The 10,176-nt window shown below is 42.7% G+C and overlaps 1 long non-coding RNA gene across 1 annotated transcript; it reads left to right on the plus strand.

Annotated features, from left to right (window-relative positions):
* The first annotated feature begins 2,270 nt into the window (after nt 1-2,270).
* LOC109290102 lies at nt 2,271-7,897 on the plus strand. The gene is made up of 4 exons (XR_002095522.1): nt 2,271-2,340; nt 3,004-3,117; nt 3,777-3,899; nt 7,760-7,897. It is a non-coding gene; the product is annotated as an uncharacterized LOC109290102 (long non-coding RNA).
* Nucleotides 7,898-10,176: the final 2,279 nt, after the last annotated feature.

Raw genomic sequence — 10,176 nt, forward strand, 5'->3', positions numbered from 1 at the left:
AGGTTTGGCTCCTAGGCATGCCGAGTCTCACTTTCCATCCACACCCCTGTTCCTCTCCCAGGTATTGCTTTGCCTGTACTTGAGATTTGGCCCAGAATCCCAATATTCTATATGTATTCATTTTCATTTAATCTTTTGATTGATATTCATTGCATGTATTAAAGAGGATTATCACATGTGTGCCATCCTTTTGTCAGATACTAATGATAGCAATATGGACCACCTTCAGGCCTGACTGGAGCCTTTTCTAAAATAATCACATGCATTGAATCCCCATCCAGAACCTCACTGGCTTTTGGTACCCCAAAAATTAAAGCCACCTAGTTACCTTTACCAGTGATTTTTCCCCACTTGTGAGCCATTCAGAACATGGAGTCACAAGTATCATTTCTATTCAAAGGAATGGGAAAAGGTGAAACCTTCTGTAGGTGTAGACTCAAAAATTTACGCCACCAAACAGTGATTTAAGATTTAGACCAACTCCATAGCCCCCAAAAATAATTGCCTGATTTATGAAGGCCCAGAACTTGGTCCAACTACAAATCCACAAATCCAGTTAGACTCATTAGTAGTCCAAGTGGTGGCCCTCCACTGTCAGTCTCTCCTAGTCTAGAAGGGGCTGTTCCATCAGGTCCCACTCTGCTGTGAAGTCTATTACATGGAAAAGCAGGCTAACACATTATTTCCAAGGCACATCCTGCATAATTTCTGTACCCTTTCTTGAGTTCAGCAGAAAGAAATAATCATTAACCAGAGCTGGTTTTAGGTGAACAATCAAGGAAGTTGTCATTCAGTGTGTGGATTGAAAGAGGAAGGAATGAGCGCACTAGCTTCTGTCTACAGCTCTCATGAGCTTAGCACCACATGCGCTCTTTCAGTGGTCCATGGATGCATCAAGTTTCTACAAACACACATAACTGATTAGTATGCTGGGCTGATGGAGCTTCCTACAATGGTGGGCTGTGATAACTTTGGCCTTTATGACTACTGAAGAATGTCAGATAGCCCCACAATGCATCAGAGACCAATTCCTAGCTCTGTATTGTGCTAGAGAACCTGAGCTATGTCCCCACATACCTTAGCGCTACGCACAAATCCCAACACTTCAGCAGGATGTGGCATGTGTTGCAGAAAATGTTGTGGACAAGAGAAGAGTCACTCACCTGCCTTGAGTTTTTAGGTTGAGCCACAGGACATGTTGATACTCATCAAAGTAGATTTCTGGCCTTGAGGCCAGGAAAAGAAAACAAAGTGAAACAAACCAATATATGCAATATGTACACATCTGTCTTATAAAAAGCTCATCACTGAGCATTCTTGCACAATGCCTATGTGCCATTCTTTTTCTCCCTCTCCCCCTTTAACTTCATATTATAAGATCCATATTTGTTTATATAATCTACCTTAAAGCATCTTTAATTTGAAAGGCTGTAAGTGTCTGGTCTTCTTCCAAGAACACTAAACATAATGAAGTTGAACCCAAACCCAGGTGTTCAGTCTTAAACATGTCTCTCACTGTTATGACTTATCAGCATTGTACAGCAATGTGTTTATCAGAGCAAACTCACACTCAGAACAGGCCTGCCTGGAGATTAAGACTGTTGCCCTATCATTTTTTAATTATTTTGTAGGTGCCTTGAGATGTAGTCAACTCTGAACTTGGTATGTATCTTCAAACAACATTCCTAATATTTGTTTTGCTTTTGCAGGTGGCAATCACAATTTTCTATCAAAAGTTTTCATATGTTGTTTTCAGTTCACTTTTCTGAGATTGGAGAAAGCTGCAGAAAGTTACTGCTCTTTGTCTCCCTCCCAGCCATTTAGCCAATTGAATAGGAATATTACATCCCACAAGATCCCCGAGGAGCAGGGAGACTGTCCTAAAGCCCTTGTATCTTCTGTTCCTCAGCCATTTCCACCAGCTTCTGCTGACTCTATTTTCCTTGGTAGAGAGGAACATTGATCCCTATGTTCTTACTTCCTTTAAGTCTATCTGAGTTGCATCAGGGTATTTGGTTCTCACAGTGATGTAGCTAGGGTGGTTAAGCTTGCTTAAAATTTGTTCTCTAACTATGTAAGTTGGCCTAATAAAGGATATCAGATTCATCCAAAGAGCCTTGTGTAACTAGGGTGGGGCATCCTGGGTGATACCTTGCAGGTAAGAGATCTGGGGGGAAAAAGGCTGTTACTCCAGTCACATGATCACACCAGCTGTGTGGCAACAACCATAAGTTCCCTCTTGCTGCTGTATGTGGCAGCTGCCCTGGGTTCCCGGTCATATCATCATGCCCCTGGATTTTTAAGGTAGCTGTTGGCTGTAAATATCTGTGCTTACTAAAAGTAAGCATCTATACTTTTCCTTCCTTCCCTTGCTGATATTATTTATAATTGCATTGTCATTTTGGCAGGTGTCCTAAGGTTTTTAGGAATATTGCAACTTCATTTTTTTTCATGTGAGTTGCATTCTTCTCCCATATTAATACGATATCAAATATTAGGGACCTTGACAAAACAGTTTGGTGGGAAATAATGTTTCTGACATAACGGAACATCTTAATGAGATGACTAGTGTATATCCTGCTTGAAGTCAAAGTTAGACAATATCTGTTCTCTCCCACGAGGTTCTTTTAAATTCAAAAGTAGACTGATCCTTATCTGCATGACTTCAAAAGTCATGATTTCCCTCAGTATTTCACTTTATTCTAATTCCATTGTATTGAGGAGTCAAGGGAAAATCCCTTCTCTCCTGGGCTTTTTGTAAACTTATAATAGCTAGAAAAGAAAGAAATGAAAAAAACACAAACTTATTGACTCAAACAAATTTACTACAACTGTTTTTCCGTGGAACCTGTTGTTGCTGTTATTCCATTACTTTTTAGCTATCAGTCTAAATACAAAATGAGTATTATTTTGCTTCTTGCTAGCCTACCATATTTAAGATACCAGTAACACAACTGGTACAATTATTTTTTTAATTCTGTACATGTTTCATAACAAATTAAGCTCATGGTGACAGCAATAGCATATTACTCCCTGATCAAAGAAAGATATCCAGAGTTACAAGTTCTGGCTTCAGTGTCCACGTCTCAGCTGACTTGGGATATGAACTTGGACGAGGTAATTTTGTGTTGTAAGCTACCTAACCAATAAAATGGAAGTATGTGCTTAATGTCTTATATAGGTGTTGTGAGAATTTAGGAATACTTGCTTTTTGAAATCACTGGATATAAAGTCCTATGTGAATACAAAATACAATATCCCAATATAAATTGCTGCCTGGTCTTGTAGATTACTGAATAGCAGCTACTTAAATTAATAGTTTTTCTCAGTTTTAACCTATAAATCACTTTCTTAGGCCGCAAAGGTATTTGGAAAATCTGAGTTTGAGAGTCTTCCATTTTATGCTATTTGGGAGTGTGAATTTTGTTTGATGGGTGGGAAATACCCATCAAGATCTCCAAATAAAACTCATGACTCTTCAGAAAATTGCAGAACAGCTATTTTAGAGAAAAGGGTGAAGGGTTTGTATCAGGTTGTCCTGAGCTCTAATCCCAGCTGTGGTGTTGCTAACTTCACCTCTTTGCCTTGGTTCTTTCATCTGTAAAACTGTGATAATTAATGTGTACCTACATACCTTGCTGAGGTATTGTGAGAATTAGTCAGATATCTTTTTGGTGCTATGAATATATAAAGTGTTATTTACATGTGAAATAGGACATGTAACAACATGCAGGTTCATTTGAATGGGAACTCAGCATTTCTTCTTCCTCCTGTAGCATACATCATTCAGTAAGCTTCCCACTGGCTGCTGCCTCCAGTGTGCTCCTTCAAAGAGGCCTGAAGATCTGGTGGAACAGAGCATTTGCAGAAGTTAGTGCACACAGCATTAAATTCTGCAGGTAAAGTCTGAAGGATCATTTTGCCAGAAATACCCATTGCACCCAGCATCCCCAGAGTTTCTGCCAAACTCTGCGGGAAGCACCAGAAAGAAAAAAAAAAAAAGGTTCTTAATATTCAGAGTCCCCTTTTCCTGATTTGGAATCTAGAACCTGGGCCAAGCAGTGAGCTGTGCCAAAAGGAAACTTTCAGTGACTATAACAGGGTATGCACAGATCTAGTGTTAAATCTTGCCTGTGCATCACTTCCTGCTTAGACAAAACCAGGAGCTAATCAAACCCCCCCCTAGAGGCCCATTCCGCATTGGAGCAATGGTTCAAAATACTGGAAGGGTTGCAGTGCATCCACTTTAGATGCATATGGCCTTTCTGGAGCAAACATGGTTTCTAAGAGGCTCAACTAGTGAGGGAGAGCCGTAGAGACAAATTAATTCCAACACATTTGCAGAAAGAAAGAAGATGAATCAGGACGAATATGCTCCATCTGGAACTGAAATTCTGTTTGTTCAGGTGCCTTCTTCCCTTGTCCACAGATGCAGTTTATTCCTTCTGTGCTCAGAGTTTCACATAGTTGCCTACAGAGGTTTGAATTGGCCAAAGGGTGGTCACTGGTTAGCAGTGCTGTAAACTGTGTCTTAGAATATAAGAATTGCCATTTCCTGGATCAGACAGTAGGTGTGGCTAGTTTGTCACTGTGACACAGGCTACTAGAGTGGTTGCTGTGGAAAAGCATGAACAGGGCCTGTCCAGAATTTTCTACCCCGTTTCTCTTTTACTGCAGCTGCCAGCATTCAGAGGGTTAGTACCTACTGATGGACCTTTCCTGCATGAATTTGTCAATAAGCTTAATCCAGTTGAAAAAGGGATCAGCATCTGCAACATCAGCTTCCTGTTGAGAGATCAGGACAAAACTGTCTTTTTGACAAATGCTTTACTCTCCACTGTTTTACACTGTGTTCACGCGACTTCCTCTTAAGCAGGAACAATCAAACGTCATGTGGAGTTAGTGAGATTCCTAGATGAAGATGCTTATGATTACTGAAAATATAGCTATTTAATTTTCTTTTGATGGCTCCAAAGTGATGGCATGCAAATTCAGTAGAAAAAGGAAGATGTTAGAGGGCTGGAAAATGTCCCAGGTATGTGCAAGGAAATGCCAGTGGGGAAAAAGCATAACTGATAGGGGAGGGAGCATGATCCTCAGGGCTGAAGGGCTCATCTATGCTACAAAGCCTCTGCCACTGGAGCTGTGTTGGCAGTGAAGATGAAGCATGTGCTAACAGAAGGGGTGTTTCTGCTGCCATAGCTGTACTACCTCCCTAAATAATATAAAGCTGTGCTGACGAGTATTCTGCCTGTTAACACAGCTGTATTTATGCCAGGAGTTTTTCCAGCACAGCTGTGTTGACTAAGGGACAGTGAGCCAACATAGCTAGGCCAGCAAAACATAGCATAGATCAGATATTTAAGAAAAGCTAGATTTTCTGGCAGAGTTGCTTTTGGCTTTTAGAGTGTTGTAAATCTTCTGTGGGGGAGGGGTATGAAGGTATTTCTGGGAAAGGCAGGGGATGAAGCAATGTAAAGGTGCACAATCCGATTTGGAACAGTATCTGTTAGGAGATGACACATAGGAATCTACCCAATAATTTGTAGCTTGGAAGCACTACATTTGAAGAAGCTGGCATTGAAGTTTCCCTGTTTGTACACACAAGAATTTTTGTGATTTTTCAGCTGATGGGGAGCTCCAGGGTTAACTTATTGAAAATGTCAATGGTGACAGTAAACGGAGTAAAAATGCTCTGAGAGTTCAGAGTAGCTCCCAGACTGGGATTTAAACCATTTTCAGGTAGCTGGAATCCCCCCTGTCCCCAACCACAGACATAAATAACAGGGTGTGCAATCATAGGGGACAGTGGAGAAAACCTGTCCTCCAAAGAGAGGCAGAGAAGGCAAGGCAAGGAGTTGACTATACTTATCTCCTGTGTCCCTGATAATTTATCATAGACCTGTAAGTGACTACAGAGGAAGCCTGGCCAGATGCATGGTCCCTTTTAAGTCAGAAGTGCAAATGGGAGATATAACGGTGACTTTGAAAATCAATTGAAGATTCTTATAGTGGACCTTCTAGCTGATATAAGGCTGTATTAACTGATATGGGAGGGCAGTTTGTGGTGGCGTGAAGCCAGAGAAAGTATATTCTCTCTATGTGGATAGAAAGGTAGAAAGAAAGCTGGCTGAATCATTGGGCTCAACGGGTAGCAATCAATGGCTTGACATCTGGTTGGCAGTCGGTATCACGTGGAGTGTCCCAGGGAGTGGTCCTGGGACTGGTTTTGTTCAATATCTTCATCAGTGATCTGGAAGATGGGATGGAGTACACCCTCAGCAAGTTTGTGGAAGACACCAAGCTGGGGGAAGTAGTAGATAGGCTGGAGGATAGGGCAAGGATTCAGAGTGACTTGAGCAAATTGGAGGATTGGGCCAAGAGGAATTTCGGGAGGTTCAACAAGGAAAAGTGCAAAGTCCTACACTAAGACGGAGGAATCCCATACGCCACTACAGGCTTGGGACCAACTGGCTAAGCAGCAGCTCTGCAGAAAAAGACGTGGGGGTTATGGTGGACAAGAAGCTGAATATGAGTCTACAGTGTGTCCTTGTTGCCAAGAAAGCTAATGGCATACTGGGCCAGTAGAAGTGTTGCCAGCAGATCAAGGGAAGTAATTATTCTCCTCTTCTGCACCAGTGAAGCCACATCTGGAATACTGTGTCCAGTTTGGGGATCTCCACTACAGAAAGGATGTGAACAAACTGGAGAGAGTCCAGTGGAGGACAATGAAAGTGGTTAGGGGGCTGGGGCACGTGACTTCTGAGGAGAGGCTGAGGGAACTGGGCTTACTTAGTTTGCAGAAGAGAAGACTGAGGGGGGATTTGATTGAAACCACCCTTCAAATAGTTAAAGGCTGCTAAGTGAATGGAGCTAGACTGTCTGTGGTGGCAGATAACAGAACAAGCAGCAGTGGTTTCAAGTTGCAGCAAGGGAAGTTTAGGTTGGATATTAGGGAAAAAAAATCTCACTAGGAGGGTGGTGAAGCACTGGAATGGGTTACCTAGAGAGGTGGTGGAATCTCTGTTCTTGAAGGTTTTTAAGGCCTGGCAGGACAAAGCCCTGGCTGGAATGATCTAGTTGGGGATGGTCATGCTTTGAGCAGGGGATTGGACTAGATGACCTCCTGAGGTCCCTTCCAACCCTTGTTTTCTATTATTGTGCCAAATCTGGTCAGTAGAGAAGTTCTTGCTATCTACTGCTGGAGGTCAGAGCAACCTTGAGGCCATATTTTTCCCTTTCAGTTATGCTTCCTCTCTTTGCTCGGCTGGTACAAGGGGATCTGGCCCACTCTTACCTCCTGCAGATTTTTATACTGCCCTTTTCTACAACCCAGGGAGAGCAAGGAGGGGAGAGGAGATGCTGCACTTGGGCTGTCCACTGACTCTGCCTGGACCTCACCCAAATGTAGGTGAGCATAGCCTGGGCTGGCAGTAGTCTCCAAAGAACCATCCATTGTCTGAGGACAGCTCAAGGGGCCAGAAATGTGGATGTCTGTCTGCGTTCTTCTAATTCCCCTCAAATTGTTTTGAGTGGATCTTGGATGCAGCAAGATCTTCCAGCTTTATTCCCATAAGAGATGGTGCAAATGTAGAAGGTGTTATAGTCCAAGGAATCTAGCCAGAAAACTAATGCCAGTCTTTCACTGACTGCCTAAAACTTAATTCCTGTTGACAGTTACTAAGACACCAAAACCTGAAAACTGTCAGGGCTGGTTTATCAGCTGTGTGGTGATAGTTGTTTTGTTTTTTTTCTGCAGTTTAACTTTATGTACTTCATCTTTGTGATTGAAGAAGGACAAAAGGAGGCAACACCCAGAAGGCCTGATAGATCTGCATGCATGGGGAATCTATTCTGCTGGAAACTGGAGAAATACCTTTGAGGTTACTGGATCCCACAAGTGTAAGCCAGCATGGGTTTTCTCAGTGGCTGACTCTCTCTTTCCAGGATGTCTGAAACAAAGCAGAGGGGGGGCGAGGGGGGGGGAAGGTCCATAGGCTTCTGGGGATTAGTGGTATCATCTAGAAAATACCTACATACTCTGGAATTGAATAATTGTAAGTGGAAGGAGGGGGGACTTTGTGAAGCTGCCTTTGCTGCAAGAGGTCACAATTTCAAACAGGATCATTTCTTTTCTGCTAGATATTCTGGAACTGAAAGGCACTAATCTGAGTATAAATCGGGCTGACATATTATTAAACAGTATCCATTTTTTTTTATAGTAGTACCTATTGACCAATCAAGGTTGGGTTCCCTAGTTGCTAAGTGCTCAACCAAGTACTAGATAGTACCTGTAGCTTATAGAGCTAAGTGAAGACAGACACTGGTTAGGGAAAGAGAGCAGTGAGCTAACTGAAAGGGAAAATATGGTCTCAAGATTGCTCTGACCTCCAGCAGTAGATAGCAAGTACCACTAGTTAGGAGAGAATTTAGTGGAAGGATAAATAAAACGACAAAATGAAAGAGGCTGCAGGGAGGAAGGTCTGAGGGGCTGGCATGGAGTGTGGCTGAGCTGAAAAGACAATGAGAGCCTGTGTGGGAAAACACCTATCAGCAGTGGGTGGCATCTACTCAAAACTATAGAAAAGGTTATCAGTATCTGCTTGTTCTTGCTTATAATAGTGTTGTCACAGTCCTTGCTCAAGCTGCTTCTAGAGCAGGGGTTGGCAACATTTTTGGGCAGTGTTAAAAACACCCACAACCTCGACTTGTAAGATGTTGGCATGCCAGGGGCGGATGGCATGGGAACTGCAAGGGGTCCAATCCTTGCTGTGGGAGCGCAGCCTTAGCTTCTTCCCCGCCATCTGCTCTGAGGCACATGTGCCAAGCAAAATGCCTTAATGTACCACACTCTGGCACCTGTGCCAGGGGTTGCCTACCCCTGTTCTAAAGCCTCTCTTCCAGCTTTGGTCTCTGTCTAGCACCTCCTGTAGTTCCTTTTCCAAAGGCCACCATGACTGAAGCCACTTAGGGTAGACATATCTGCAGAAACTGCTTCTGCACTTGAGCCAATGAAATAGGAAGCTCTTTGTGGTTGCTTATCATTGCTAGCTTTACAGTGTAGAGATCAAATCTGACTTAGAGAAATTTAGGTCAGGTTTTGTAATTCACTGCTGACTACTTTAACAAGAAAACCTTTCCTCAAAAAGAGGAGCGTCTGACTAATATGCTGCAAAACTGAGACCCCAAAACATTGGACCTCCTGAAGGTGCGCATTTTGCAGTTTGCATGTCTTTTTTTTGCTTTAACTCTCTTGGAACATTTCAACAGTAGCTTGTTTGGATATAGACTACTTTTATCTATTTCAGCTCAAGCTTCCAGGGCTGTGAGCTGGATACCAGGCATGGGGTCCATTCATCCAGCATGCAGTTCGTGCACAGCGTCAGTCAGTCCATAAATGGGCCCGACTCCATACACCAGCCTGATTAAGCATGCAGGGCTACGTCATCCAACCAGCAGGGCTCTGCATTGGTTCAGAGATTTGGCAGCAGGGGAGCAGCAATTAATGTTGCCGCCTCTCCCCCACTGCCAAAGTTTTGGCCCCGTGAGCAGACGCATGAGCTGGATGACGTTGCCCTGTGGGCCGGAGGTTGAGTGCCACTGATTTTTTTCACAAACTTTTCATGGACAGAACTAAGCCTTCCACATAACTGTGACTTTTTGATGGATTTCACAATTCCCATGCCTATTAATTTTAATATAGTCTGATAGGACTAGATATATCAGATTGTGGTTTCATTCTTTTTGTATCGGAGCAAAACAAAATTTTCAGCGGCATATCTGTTATTTTATAACCTTGAGTTCTTTCATTGATTTTTATAATGTGTTTTCAGTGAATCATCATCATCCTGATTATATATTTGCTTTATAATATGTCTAGGATTCCAGGTATTAGTTCTTGGCTGGGTAATATTCAGAGTTCTGTCCAGGGTTGACACTGAACATGAGACACTGACATTCTGAGACTTCTGACATGCTTAAAAGTATCTGCATGCTTAGGCATCTGGCTGACAGGGCTTGAGCCCTGATCAAAAACATTGGTGGAAAAATCTAAGGCAGGTTCATTTGGACTAGAATCCAAAGATATGGCCACTAAGCTGAATTTTGTCCAGAGATATTTGGGCTGAATTTAGCATAGAAAACTTGATGAAAAGGAGAGGCTGGCTCCAATTCTGG

The sequence above is a fragment of the Gavialis gangeticus genome, unplaced genomic scaffold (assembly GCF_001723915.1).
Source record: "Gavialis gangeticus isolate Ggan-Ray unplaced genomic scaffold, GavGan_comp1, whole genome shotgun sequence".
In the NCBI taxonomy this organism is placed as follows: Eukaryota; Metazoa; Chordata; order Crocodylia; family Gavialidae; genus Gavialis; species Gavialis gangeticus.